The 15,391-nt window shown below is 28.6% G+C and overlaps 1 long non-coding RNA gene across 1 annotated transcript in view; it reads left to right on the top strand.

The window, feature by feature from the left end:
- The window catches only part of LOC123293561, an 82,563-nt gene that overhangs the window by 27,465 nt on the left and 39,707 nt on the right, over window positions 1–15,391 (top strand). The window lies entirely within an intron of this gene.

The raw sequence follows: 15,391 nt of genomic DNA on the forward strand, positions 1-15,391 counted from the left end.
TCGTTTTTGAATTATAGTGATGACAGACGGACAGACGACAGAGAGACAGACGACAAACAGATAGACAGATAAACGGAAATTAATTAGGGGATTTTATGAATATCAATATTTTTAAGCGTTACAAACTTGGGACTAAACTTAGTATACCTTGGTATATTTCATATACATAGTATACAAATAAATCAGTAAATTGTTTATTTTCACTTCTTTTCAATTGATTTAATATTTAACACGGATCGATTTATTTTCCACGCTTTTATTTAGCTTCTAATGTTTGAATGTAAATCAACCGATTGAGCTCAAATTTTGCATTCTCGTTTAGTTTGAATGAAAATGCTTGATAAGCTAAATGAAAATTTACTAAGTTTCGGAGGCAGCAATGCTACCCGTGACAAAGTATTAGCTTCTTATATGTAGAATAAAGATTTCGGAAAAATCAATGTTTTTCCCCAATTTTTGCAATTTATTCGAAAACTATGCATTTTAGAAGAAAATAGATCGGTCCTAAGATATTATTTAATCGGGCGAAAAATTTCCGATCGATTTGTATATACAGTGTGTTCATTTCAAAATTTCCCATTCTTAATCCACCATTTCAAAATACATACTTAAATCCCCCTTAATATTTAAATCGACGTATTTTTTTCTCAAAACAATTACCACATCATGTCATAGCTTCAAGAGTTATTAAAAGCAAATACTTTTGAAATGAACACACTGTATGAACTTTTTCATATTATTTGAAAAATCCACATCAATGTACAATTTTCCGTATTTGTGGTGAATTTTAATTTTTTCTTTATTATATGCCGTAATCAGGGTAAGATTTTGTATACCTAAGGAAGCTTTGATAACAAAAATCAGCTTTTGATGCGAAAGCGGGGGTCGAAACTGGGTTCTCACTATCTATCGTTAATTACTGGGTACATTATTAAATACTTATGGTCATGCTGATTGGCATGACAGTTATGTAAATTAACTATATCATATAGTGCCATTTGGCATGCCGGTTTAAATTTTTAGACGACTGTATTTGAGAGTGAAATTCTACGTGTGCCTGTGAATATTATAAGTAGTCTGTCCTCACCGCTTCGTTTTTATATGTCGTATATGATTTTAAACAAAAGTATGAGTATGATGATATTTCTAGTTCTTCTTGCGTTCTTGACTTCTATTATGCTGCTTCTTCAAACCCGTACAAACCTCATTGTTTTAACAGTTGAAATAACTTGATTAGTGGTGTTAGAAGATACTGCGGTAATTTACCACAATATCAGTTAACTAATGTTTGATCCTTAAAAGTTTATGATGTAGGTTAATCATAAATTCTAGATAAACTTGCATAACTTACATAAAACTACAGCAAGGCTGTTTCACTTTAATTAGGTTAATTAATTTATTATAATTATTATCGTCTATAACTCTGTAAAGGATTCCATTGTACAGAGTGTATCATATATCTATACTGGTTACTAAGAATAATTATTAAAAAATTCAAACAAATTATTTTTAAAATTTTTTTCAAGAAACAAAGGACATACATTATCTCTGATTAACATTATTCTATCTGTCTGTGGCATAGTAGCACTTAAACGGATGTGCCGATTTTAATATTTTGTATCAGTTGAAAGGTAATTTAATGGAGAGTGTTCTTTGCTATGTTTCAAGTGCGAGCTTCGGATTCCTTAATCGAAAAAACTAAAAAATTGGCTAAGATCTTCAAAATCAATTCAGTTTGGAAAAGGCATGACATACAATTTTAACATATGAATAATTTCTATGGAAATGAATGATCAAATAAATCTGGCTCCATTCATTTCGAAAAGTGAATTGATAAAATAATTAAATAATTCAAAAGAACAAAGTCAACTCAAATATTTCAATTTCAATTAAAATATTTCCAAAAAATTATAGCTTTCTAAGTATCCTTTTCATCTCATCATGTCCTTGACCATCACTTTGATATTGATTTAAGAAGGAGCGTTATAAGTTTAAAGTGTTTATCTGTGCGTTTATGTGTTTCTCAGTGGCATCGTAGCCCCTAAACGGTCGAACCGACTCAATTGAGAACATTTTATAGCTAAGTTTCCAAAATTCAGTTTACAAGAAATAAATCGCATTTGTCGAAGGTTTTTTTTAATTTGGTAAATTTCACTTGCTAAGCAAAAAAGTAATCTTGTGATTTTTTTCTCTAGGCGCTTAGTTTTTTAAATAAAAATTCTTGAAAATGTAAAAATACAATACTATTCAATTTTGAGTAATATGTGTTATATTTTCAATCTCTGAGGAAATTCGCTTAGCTAACGTAGCTCGTGCGCTATGAACTTGTTTTTTGTCTATTAACAAGCCTATGAATAAAATGTTTGTAAAATATATATGTATATGAATTATACATACATATAGCAATTTTTAAATCAAAGTAAAATAGAGAGTGACTATGTTTTCTACTGTACCAGAAGAGATAATAAGTTGTTGCAAGGTGCAAGGATTTTCCCTACAGTCATTTTACTGTTACATCTAGTGTAATCATTTTTAATGATATTAAAAAGTAAATCTAATTAATAAAATGGATTTATGAAAAATTTCTTTAGAGACAACAAGGTTATAATATTAGCTGGTGTTTTAGTATTATGTAGTTTTCATTTATTAAATTCATTAATCAGTTTATTATTTATTATATTTTGACATGTTATTACCAAACATGTTCTCTTTTTACTTTCAATTCTCATTTGCAAAAACAGATAGAATAGAAGCTATTGTTATTAAATTAATCCAAAAATTGTAACTTAATTTTGCATTTCAATGCATGTAGAATTCGAAAACAGGGTAAAATTTATCTCTGCATCCAATGAGACTGCTTCGTTTTGTTGGGTTTTTTGTGTTTCTAACTCCAAACAAATTCCATCTGCTAATATGAAAAACTGCTAAAAAAGGAATCATCGAAATCGGTTAGCGTGATATTGAGTTATTCGTCCTCTAGTCTTGCATACTTAATGCAAATTTAAGACTTTTATGGTTTTCTCATGGATGTCGTTGTCAGAATTGGGCCAAAATGAAATGGGACCACACCATGGGAAGCACCACCTTTCAAACAAATAAAGAATCATCAAAATTGGTTCACCCAGGCGAAAGTTCTGAGGTAACACACATAAAAAAAATACAGTCGAATTGATAACCTCCTCCTTTTTAGTTTTAAGTCGGTTAAAAATCAGAATTGAATACCCTTGTGGAATCATTTGCAGAGTTTAGTGTTTTTATTTTTGTTGTTGTACTAGTATGGGTGTCGAGGTCTTTTTTTTTTTATAAGAATACCTAGTATTGTATAAAAATTTCTACGAACTTACCCACCTTGAACTTGAACTAATTAATTATTGTTTTGTAATAAATATTATCAATGAGGTGGTTTTTTTTTATTTGTATATTTTTTTAAAATATGTAATTTGATGTCACATACATGAATTTATTTTAATTAATTATTTGTTTATAAAATTATGTTTAACAGTTTATTTAGTTTTACGGGTAAAATATTTTTTACGCAGTTTATTAGTTTGCTGAGCTGGTTTGGATCCATATAGGTGTCGAATTATATTTATCTATGGTATTTCAATCGACTTCAAACAAAAAAAGAGGAGGTTATCAATTCGACTGTATTTTTTTTAATGTGTGTTACCTCAGAACTTTCGGCTGGTCCCATGTGGTCCCATTTCATTTTAGTCCAGTTTTGACAACGGCATCCATGAGAAAACCATAAAAGTCTTAAATTTGCATTAAGTATGCACGACAAGAGGACGAATAAGTCAATATCACGCCAAGATTCGTCAGATTCACTAAAATCACAAAATAAAAAAAACATTTAACAAAAAGAAAACCGACTTCAAAGTATCTTTTGGCTAGTCCGAATTTAGAAAGATATATCGAATATCGAATATAAATTTCTTTCAAAGTAAAGTTGGATTTACTATTTTGAAATATAAAATTCATGATAGCTATATCGTGAAAGGAAAAAATGTATTGTGCTTCCCTTTTTTAAAATGCTAACTTGATAATCAAATTACCTGCATCTACTACGTCTTTCCTGATAAAATTACTTGCAAAAATTTGCAAAAGTATCTAGTAACAACTATCGTTCGCCATTTAACCGTAAATTTTTACGACTATGAATTAAAAGCAATAATTTCATCAAAAGATATGGGGACGTTAATGCTCATTTGCCTGTCAAGTTAGCATTACCTGACTTTTTTTTTTAAAAAAGAAAAAAAAGGCAATAAATTTTATTCTCTCTCGATTAATTTACGACAATAAGGTATTTTACTCTAAACGAAAAGTAATCTAAAAAAATATTATTGAGATAGATTTGGCAAAAAGCAATCGGAAAATGCTTTTTGAACTTGGCTTGGCATTACCTGGATTTTTTTAGAAAAGTCACATTACCAGGCCCCGTTGTTTGGAATAAAACCTGACAAATTAATACTATTAAAAATTTTATTTTTCAAAGTGTTAATGTCAATTTTACCGACATTTTCTTTCACGCGGATATCTACGAATAGAATTACTTGAATATAATACGCGTTTTTTTATCGTATTGAAAATATAATGAGTTATGTTAGTCTTAGAAAATAAATTCGAATCAAATATAAGCAGGGAAAAAACATTTATAGGAAAAAAATGAAGAAATTATTTTTTTTTGGTGAAAATGGAAAATTTTTTGCATAAAATACAAATTGCACAGATCTTTTAATTTTGACCAAATTTGATAAGCCACAACCGCTGCTTTTCCTTCAATTATTAATTATTTTAAATTAATATTTTTAAGTAATTATACTCAACTTGGTACTCAAGATGCTTCTTACTTAGTTTTAATATTTTTATTCATTATTATTTTTGGAACACTAGTCATAAATAAAGATTCTGAATTTGCTTTATTTAAGAAATTTCCCATAAATTACTTTCGAATGAATATATTTCAAATTTTCAGATAATTTTTACAAAGAAGCAAAACATCGTTTGAAGGAAAGATGGACAATAACAAAGTTCATTAAACATTCAGGATGTATGTAAAAAATATCAAATCGTTTCCAGATCATTTACAAGCTGTTCTAAAAAGGTATCGTAATGATTATAAAACTTAATGATTCATTACTAATAAATGAAAAATTTGCCGTTCGCACATAGTAACCAAGTTTTAATATATATGTAGTGAAATACCTTTTAATTACAGTAAACACGAAACACTTGAATTGATGTAATTGCAGAAATATTTAGGTCCTAGGAGGATAACAAAAAATGAATTCGTGTCCGGTATCTGTAATTGAGCCGTATGTGATAAACTTTTCTTAGCTAAAAATGAAATGTGAAGTATGGATAATTGTTATTTAATATAAAATTCATTAAATAGAGCCGTATTTTTAAGGTTTTCGAGGATACTTGAGTTTGACACTTAGGTCATAAGGCCAATTGTGACACTTAATTTTGAAATTTTGGCAATAAAATTTCACTAAGAAAGGAGTATTTTTGAGATTCTGATGTTTTAAAATATGTAATTTAAATTTTAATTTAATTTCAAAATGCCAGTAAATGCCTTCAACAAATGTTTATTAAGCCCTTATTGCACGTTATATAAAATTATAAAAGTTGGAGCAACTTTGAACATTTGTAGACTATATTTAACATCTTGTATAAATAATTGCCTATATTTTTGAAGGAAAAAAATTGTTTTTATATATTATATAACTACATAATTTATAGACTTGTTGAAGGTTTTTCGTGCATTTACCTAATAAAATTTATAAATAGCAAAATCAAAAGGAAAAATTTATGATTCCCATTGCCTAATATATTTCACAAAAAATATGCTATTGATAAAATTGTCCACTTTCACTATTTAAAATAGTACGAGCGCCAAGGCAAGTTTAGACTTGTGGTTAAAATTATTTGTACCTGATTTTCAACTTTGATAATGAGTTATTTTTGATTGAACTTTATGAATCTAGACAAGTAAGCATACAATTTTTCGATATCTGCCTTGGTTTTCGAAATATCGATAGCTAAATGATTTAAAAAAATTTTCAACACCCCCCCCCCTCCTCACCTCCTAGAATTTTCAGAATTGATTTAGACTTACCACAACTTCATATAAAAATAATCAAGCCCTTTATCCAAAATTGCTCTGGCGCTCGTACATATTTAAGTCAAATACATGCAAAAATTTTAATTGATATTGTAATTATCGGATGTACCTACCTCGACAAAACACTATTTTTTGAAAATTTTTTGTGGTGTGGTTACAATATTATTAATTTCAGCTGAAAAATAATTAAATTTATAATCGTTAGTCGAAAGTCACCTCAACCGTTCTACCTAAAATTTTACGATAACGGCCGTTTGAACTTTAGAAGAAACCTGCATTTACTTATTTTCATAGTAATGCGACTTTTCCGGGGTAGGGAACTTTCTATGTTTCACTAAAAAAGTATGTGTTAATTTTGAACGGTAATGTCATAATAAACAAAGTTTTCTGTTCATATGAACAGAATACATCAATCACATCTCGAAACATTTTACCTTTACTGAATGAATGAATATTCACAAAATTATGAAAAGTATCGGAGAAAAAATCTAATAAAATAACATAAAATATATTTTTAGTTAAAAAGGTCATTGACTTTCGTCTCTAAATATATGTAATGTATTATATATTTAATCAAATTTGAAAATGTCTGAAAGTTTAAAAACAAAATGTATATAATATCCATCGATCACACTGAATTCTATAAATAAATTTAAATAAATTTTGCAATAAAATGAAAACATTTAAAATACCAAACAGACTTTTTGTGTTATGAATATTCACGTCTTCTTTTAAGATATTTTCTTAAATATAGTTTTAGAAATTAGAGATGTTATTTAATTTTATGAATTATTAACTTTTTTGTATACCTTTATTTCTTGGGGTATCGAAGGTCCACATGGATGCAATTTTTAACTGTATAGTGGTTTTCGTGGTTGATCTTGATTTAGAATAAAAATGTTTCAAAATAATATAATTAACAAGTGAAAACAAACAATTGACTGAGGTAATTATTGAAATACCATGTACAGATAGTGTTGACTAGTCTATCACTATACACATACATACATGTCACACATAAATAACTGATATATCCATATAACACATACTATACAATTTGCGCATAATTTTCGCTCTCACGGTCACGGGTAAACAGTGATGTGTACGAAAAAATGTTTCAAAAAAAAGTTGTTTATTTTTTTATAAAAAACATTTTCTACATTTAAACTTTTGTTCTATCTCTAACGAATCTCCACGAATAAATTTTTGCAAAATACTCAAAAGGTTAATTTTGTAATTACCATCAGGCAAGTTAGTAAAAACAATTTGATATTTTGTAGATATTTAGTCATACTTCGACCTGTGGGGTTCATTTTGTTCCTCCTCAATTGTCAGCGACAGTCCATCAATTTTCAAAAACAAACAGGTATAGATTCGTTTCTGTAATTAATACAAATTCAAAAAAAAATATCATAAATAGTACATAAAATGTTCTACCTTCACCTACTATTATTAATTCGCGCCGTTTCTGAAAAAAAGGCAATTTCAAAACTTCAATGGCTTATAACTAGAGAACGGATAAAGATACAGAATCGAGTCTTAGGTCAAAATACGTATTCTTCAACTTTCCCGTTTAATCAAAAGTTTTCTGTACGAGAGGAAGATGAAGAAAATCAATAGTTTTCTCCAAAAAACGGTTTTTTTCCAAATTTTGCAAAAAACCCGCCAAAAAAATCGTTTTAGGGCAATTTTTGTGCAACTTTTGTTTCTATTTTGCTATTTTGATAACCTTAAGAACTCATCCCCCATGATCGTAAAGTGTGTACCTCCAAAAAGTTGGTCTCCAAATAGGGGAACTGGCCTATAAACTAAAAACTAAAACTTCATACTGTCCATAATGTCAATCTGTAAATGGTTTGGCTGTTTGAGTAACGGATTCCTAAAAAATACATATTTATGAAAATTAATATATTCATAACAATTTGATGAATTATTTCGCAATATGTAATTCATATATTTATTACATAGGTACTGTGTGACCTTGTTAGTGAAGGACTTTATTATCAGTTTTTCTTACACGTTTTAGCAATTATATGTAGTATACTTGTAATTATAATCTTATAGTTTCCTTAAAAAAAACGAGGCAAGTTTAATTGACGTCAATTTTCATAGTTTTTGAGACTTTATCCTGAAGACAGTTTATATACCATTAGCTTTTTTAATAAAACAGAATTTCTATTTTTGTCTGTATCAATTCTCTGTATGGCTTATGAGAAATGTGTCTTTTTTAAAGAAAAACCATTGAATTTGATAGTAAATTTTTCATTAACCGTACAAAGAATCGATATGAATTTTTCACAAAAGACGTATAAAATCAGATATGTATGTAAAAATTTTATATATGTAAGGTACACTGACCGATAGAAAACTATTTTTAATTTAATTAAATATTTGTATTAACTTTTTGAATCGTTATATCTCAGAAAAGGTGGCTCTTAAGAAAAAAAAGTATTTTGACATTATTATATATAATTATCTGATCTACTATCTTTTTGTCTGAGCTAATATTATGATAAAACTTACCATTTTGCTGAAAATTACAAAAAACCTGTTTTTGTAACCTTTGACCCCGCGTAAATTTTTTTCCACGTCTCGGATACTTTTTAGATTTCATTTATGATGCTGTTTTGAACAATCTTACCAAATTTCAGCCGGGTGTGAATTATTGTACCTATAATCATATTTTTTTTGTTTTAATTTGACCGGATCAATAATAAGAGGGATATTTTATTGTTGGGACACCAAAAAGTCTAAAATAAAATAAGTAATTAATAATTTAAAAACCCGACTGCATTAAATAACATCTGAAAAAAAAAGAAACTAGTGCAGTAGTTTACATAGCGACTGTAACAGTCGGGGCTCATTAAAATTTTGATCGACTCTAATCTTCCCAATAATGGGCCCCGAACTTATTTAACGCAGTCGGGTTTTTTATTTTTATACCATGTATAAATAACATAGTATATATTAAGTTTATTATACCATGTATATATGAAATATACATAGGATTTTAAGTTTAGTCCCAATGTTGTAACGCTTCAAAATATTGATGATAAAAATTTTTGTATAGGTGTTCATAGAATCATCTAATTAGTCCATTTTCAGTTGTCCGTCCGTCCGTCTTTGAACACAATAACTCAAAAAAGAAAAAAGATATCAAGCTAAAATTGTTACAGCGCACTCAGTATGTAAAAAGTTAAGTCGAGTTCGTAATTGAGCAACATAGGTCAATCGGGTCTTGAGTCCGTAGGTAGACCTATCTTGCAAACCGTTAGAGATAGAATAAAAGTTTCTTTAAAAAAAAATAAACAACTTTTGTTTGGAACATTTTTTCGTTAACGTTACTGTTTTCCCGTGAGGACGCCAACTAAGCGCAAATTGATGGTATGTATTACATGGGAATATCAGTTATGTATATGTGACATGTATATGTGTAATCTAATAAAGTAATCAACTCTGTCTATACATGGTATTTCAACAATTAACTCAATCAATTATTTGTTTTCACTTGTTAAATTATTTATTTTTACAAAACGCATGAGCAAATCTCTTTACGATTTCTAAAGATTACCGAACGGTTGACGAGAGTGCTGACGGTTCTATGCATAATATTTCCTCTTAAGGATGTATGAGCATGGTAGTGGGGGCACAAATTTAAAAATAGATATTTTCAATTTTGATGATAAATTTATATTATTACTTGACGATATAAGACGAAAAGTAAGAATAAAATTTTTCGATATCTGGCTTAATTTTCAAAATATCGAAAATTGAAAATTTTGTTTAATTATTTAGCTTTCGATATTTCGAAAACCAAGACACATATCGAAAAATTTTATTCTTATTTTTCGTCTACATTCATGAAGTTATAACAAAATTCATCATCAAAGTTGAAAATAAGATAAAAATAATTTCAACCCTTAATCTACCCTGCTCTTACATCCCTTATATGGACGGTGACACTTAGTTTTTTTCTTTTCTAATTCATTGCTAATATGTTTACTTTCTATTAAAAAGTTTTTTTTTAATTTGTTTTCATTCATTCCAAATGAAAATTATCAAAAACTTCCAAAATATGTCGTTTTTTGAGATTCCTCCATAAGAGCCAATGTATTTTATATCGATTTTTAATGACTTTTTTCTTAAAAATTTGCACGGATACCTAATCTGAAATTTTAACCACATATTTTCTGAGTAAAAGGCTACCTACAAACAAATTTTGAGCCTTTAAATCAAACATTGTTGTCATGCTCATACATCCTTAACCAAATATTTTGTGAATAATTAATGAATAAAAATATGCATGTAAATATTAACACATAAAAAGTTGTCCTACGTATGGTATTTTTAAATGGAATTTTTTAGTATTGGCATATTTTCAAAATCTGTTAGATAAAAAACTAAAAGAATTTTCACCAATAATTTACAAAAACTGTGTGTGCGACGGACTGACTATGTCCATTATTGATGCCACAAAGTCCATTTTACATATCACATAGATGTTCATTGGATTATTATATGACAAACATACAAAATAGTAACACAAAAGTAAAAAACTAATCTAAACTAGTTTTCGCTCATGTGATTTTAAAATACTTTTTTTTTTACTAAAAATAATTACAATTTGTTGTTGGTAGTATGCAAATATTTATACAATTTTGATATTTTTAGCAGAGAAAACACACATTTTTATGTCATTGATTAATGTCGATTTTTGTTTATAGATTTTTTTCTAGGATTCCATACCAAAACGCATAGTGTGTCTTTTTAAACCCTTTCTTTTACCTCGTAGTGTCTGCTAGTCTGCCGAAAAGACTTTGGATTGATTTTTAACCCTTTTCACCACCTTAAAGATAGTATAACAAAAACTTGGTTGAATGTTTTTTTTGCATTATCTCCACTTGTTTGTCCTAAGAATGGCGATTTGCAAATCATTTTTCAAAGTATTCGCAAGTTGCTTAAATATTCAGTATTTCAGGGATTCTTTTTTTAAAACGATTATTATTTATTTACGTTGACAAAATTATGATGAGATCCAGTGCGAGCTACATTCATCGTTGCGTTGCTGGTTACTTTTCATACATATTTCTTAATAACATTTAATTGGTAAGGTTTTATGTCAGTTACAGTTCAACTGAATAAATCAAAGTGTATACGTTATAAATAAAAAATTTGAGTAGCAAAATAGAAGAGTTTAGAAACTTTTTGATACTTAGTACTAGATGACGCAACTGTTACGTAGTATTCGGCATATACGGTTTATTAAAGCACTACGATAAAAAGAATTCTATAAATAATGGGGTTTAACCTCCGTTTCTCTGACATATGCCTTAACAGAGGCCACTCACATCGTTATTTGTTAATCTTTATTGAACTACAAATATTCAATTACATTTTATGATGTGAGTGGAATCGGTTACTTCGTTCTTATCCAAGCGACGGCAATGTGATCAATTCTGCACCCCTCATTAATAATAAGTTATTCAGACTGCCGCTGCCTGGATTCGAACCCGCAACCTCCCAGTCAGTAGCCAAACGGTCAAAGACTAACGCCTTAGACCGCTCGACCACTGAGACGAATCCACTAAGAATTGAATCCTCACGTTTTACATATTTAAGTACATCAATAAACTGGATTTAATAATTTTTAATATTTTTGAATTAATTCAGTATTTAGTTTAATATCCGAATATTCTACTGTCTTCATCAACTAATAATAATTTGATTAAGGTTACATTATCTTTTAGAAATGTCTCCGTCAGCTGTGCCTCTCTTTGTAGTATATGTATAGGTAGATGATGTTTAAGGTAGAATTCTTTGTCAAATAAGCAAGAATCATTCTTGAAATTCATACATTTGCATCGTTGCACTAGGGCATGTAATTTAAAAGATAGTCTTTCGCGTTCCGTAACAATTTCAGAAATCAAATCATGAAATTAGTTATTTACTGTTTAAAAATTCATTTTGTGCTGTATGTTTTTACCGTTTAGCCGACGATGGAGATCGAGTACTTCAGTATAGGTCATCGGCTATAAAAATCGCGTTTGATTGTGCTTTAGATTTTCCAGATTGTGTCACCTTCGACTCATTTTCTAGTAATTTTTCTAGTAAATCACCCGCTTACTAAACTTTTGTAATTTCAAACTACAAGCTTTATTGTTCGAGAACCCTAATGTGCTTCAATGCAGCTCACACTTGGTCGATTTTACATTTTAATTAAATTGTTGATAATTTGTTCAGGTGTTTGAGACAAATTTTTTAGTTAATTAAAAATGTCAGGTATGAAGGCTATTAATGATTTTCATAAATTCTGCGTAAGCATATTTTTTTGCCGTTATAATGAGGTCACCTTGACCCCATGAAATAAATTGCTCTTTGGCAGTTTTCGATGTTATTTATTGACTTTAAAGTATGTATATCCAATTTTTTTAAATATGGTATGTTTTTTTTTTTTTTTTTTTTTTTTTTTAATTGATAAGATAATAAATAGTATCATCTAATTGAACAGCTCTGTATAAAGCCTCTGATTTTGTAGGAACACTCGGTGTATATTACACTTGACTAAATTTTTTGGTAATTACGTTAAGTTAAAAATTTTAATTCTTAAATATTTTTAGAAGCCAACTAGTAAAAGAGGAAAATAACAGTATGTCATACAAATAAATTAATTTGCAACACTTGTTCATGGTATTTTAGCTTGAACCCCGACAATTTTAATGGGATATGTAATTTTGTTCTGAAAAGGAAATTCGCTTAGTTGACACAGTTCCTACGTTACCAGATTTTTTTTCTTCAAATTTCCTTGAAATTCCGAATGCTTTTACAGGAGTATAATGATGCATTAGTATACGCTAGTAAAGTAGAACGACATCTCGTGTTTTATTTTGTGGTCATGAAAATATCCAGGAAAACGGCAAAGTTGCAATTCTGGATTATTACTGAGTGTGTTTTCACAAATAACAACACAAAACTTTCGATTCGATCGTTTTTTAGTCAATTTATTGACTATTAATCATTATTTAATTCCACTTGTAACATATGACAATGACGTTTCAGCCCAAGAGCTGATAGACATTTTTGGGTTAATTGGTGTTTGAGTCATTATAAAAATCAGATCTTAGATCTTAGATACCTCTTCCATATTATCCTAACACAAAAACGCAGACCTGGCATTCAATTTGGTAACGTAATATCGGTATCATTATACGAAATAACACAGATAAGTTTGACAAATATATTCATAGACAACTAATTATAATAAACTAGCGACCCGCCCGGCTTCGCACGGGTGCAATGCTGTAGACCTTTTCAATGTGTACAATACTTAGTACATTATTTTGATAAAACTCGTAGGGTTCAGCCTGCGTTTGCAATGTATGCGGAAAAAATGTAATTATTTACGACATCACATTAGAAACCTCAAAAATAACAGTACTTCTCCACTATTTAATGGATGTTATTATACATATAAACCTTCCTCTTGAATCACTCTATCTATTAAAAAAAACCGCATCAAAATCCGTTGCGTAGTTTCAAAGATTTAAGCATACAAAGGGACATAGGGACAGAGAAAGCGACTTTGTTTTATACTATGTAGTGATATAAATATTTATTATCTATGGATATATTATACCCAGCTGTCTAAATTGAACTAACTGGTGGTCTATGGTTCATACCGATATGACATCACATCAGGGCTTGCCCGCGTTTTAGGTCACGTGATATACAGTTTAAAAATTACGATTTTTAATTTTAATATTATAAAAGAAAAATATGTTTTTATGACTCGAAATCAGAATATTTAAGTTTATTTTTACATAATTTTTAAATTTTTTCAAATTTCATAATTTATTTTTCACTACCGAAAGTACCCTATTTTACTTCAGGTTTTGTTTAGAACAAGGTATTTTCAAGTGAACTAATATTCTTTACTTTTCTTTTATATAGATATTATTAAATATTTAATGTTTAGAATACATTGACTTATTGGAAAATTCGTCATGAAATATTTTACTAATATTTAATAACATTTATATGTCATTGACCAATAGTCATAATTGGATTGAAACATGAAAAATATTTTCTATATTTAATATTTAATAGATTGGGGGTTGGTCAGGGAAATATTCTTTATTATTGTAATATCTAATACCTTTTAACAAGAAAAATTTTCCCAATGACGCATACTGTATTCCTTGAATATAGTCTTGTGTTTAATCTATCTTAGTGTTTAGTTTATATTTACTGTATTTACACGTAACGAAAACTAAAGACCCATGCAATAAAATTAACCTATCCAGGAAATAAATTTAAACATGTAATTTATATTACGTTTTGATGAAAAAAGAAATTAGACGATTGCAAATGCTTTTAGAAAGATCTAAATAATCAAAAATAGCAATTTAAGGGTATACACTATTTTTTATTTTATAACTTGAATTTTTTCATATTTCACGCCTACGATTGATGATTTAAGCGTGCAATGGAAATAATTTGTTATTTACTACTTCCAACTGTAATTTTGGAAACTATGCAACTTTTAATATTTAAAATTTGATTATTTGAGATTTTTAAATTAAATTAGAAATTAGAATTCTTAAAAATTTTTATCACAACAATTTTTCAAAATAATTGAATTCAGTTCTCAAATTTAGGATAATTTGAAAGGTAATGGAGAGTGTTCATAGCTACGTTTCAAGAAAATCGGTTCAGTTTTTAGAGAGCTACGAGGAAAAAATTGCTGGGGGTTTCTACGCAATAGCGGGTTTTTTTTAAATTTTGTTCATTTCACTTGTCATATGAAATATTCTGTTGAAATTTCATTGGCTTTGGCAGCCAGTTTTAAGTTTATCCTTCCCTAGTTCCACTAATATAAGAATTTTGTATTTTGATTTTAATCACTTCATTAAGGTAGTACGAGCGCCAAGGCAAGCTTAACCTTGAAGTTGGAATTATTTTCAACTTTGGTGATGAATTTTGTTATAACTTCATGAATGTAAACGAAAAATAATAATAAAATTTTTCGATATCGGCCTTGGTTTCTAAGAAATCTATGAAAACATTTCATCCATTTACCGTTTTCCCATAACACCAAAGTTAAATACCTACTTTTGAAGTCATTTATTTATTTAAATAACCGGGCAACCCCCCTTTAAATTTTTAGAATTGATTTATACTTAGTCCACTTTATATTATAAAAAATAAAGCCTTTTATCCAAAATTGCCCTGGCGCTCGTACATTCTTAAGCTTGAAAAACAATAATA

The sequence above is a fragment of the Chrysoperla carnea genome, chromosome 2 (genome assembly GCF_905475395.1).
Source record: "Chrysoperla carnea chromosome 2, inChrCarn1.1, whole genome shotgun sequence".
In the NCBI taxonomy this organism is placed as follows: Eukaryota; Metazoa; Arthropoda; class Insecta; order Neuroptera; family Chrysopidae; genus Chrysoperla; species Chrysoperla carnea.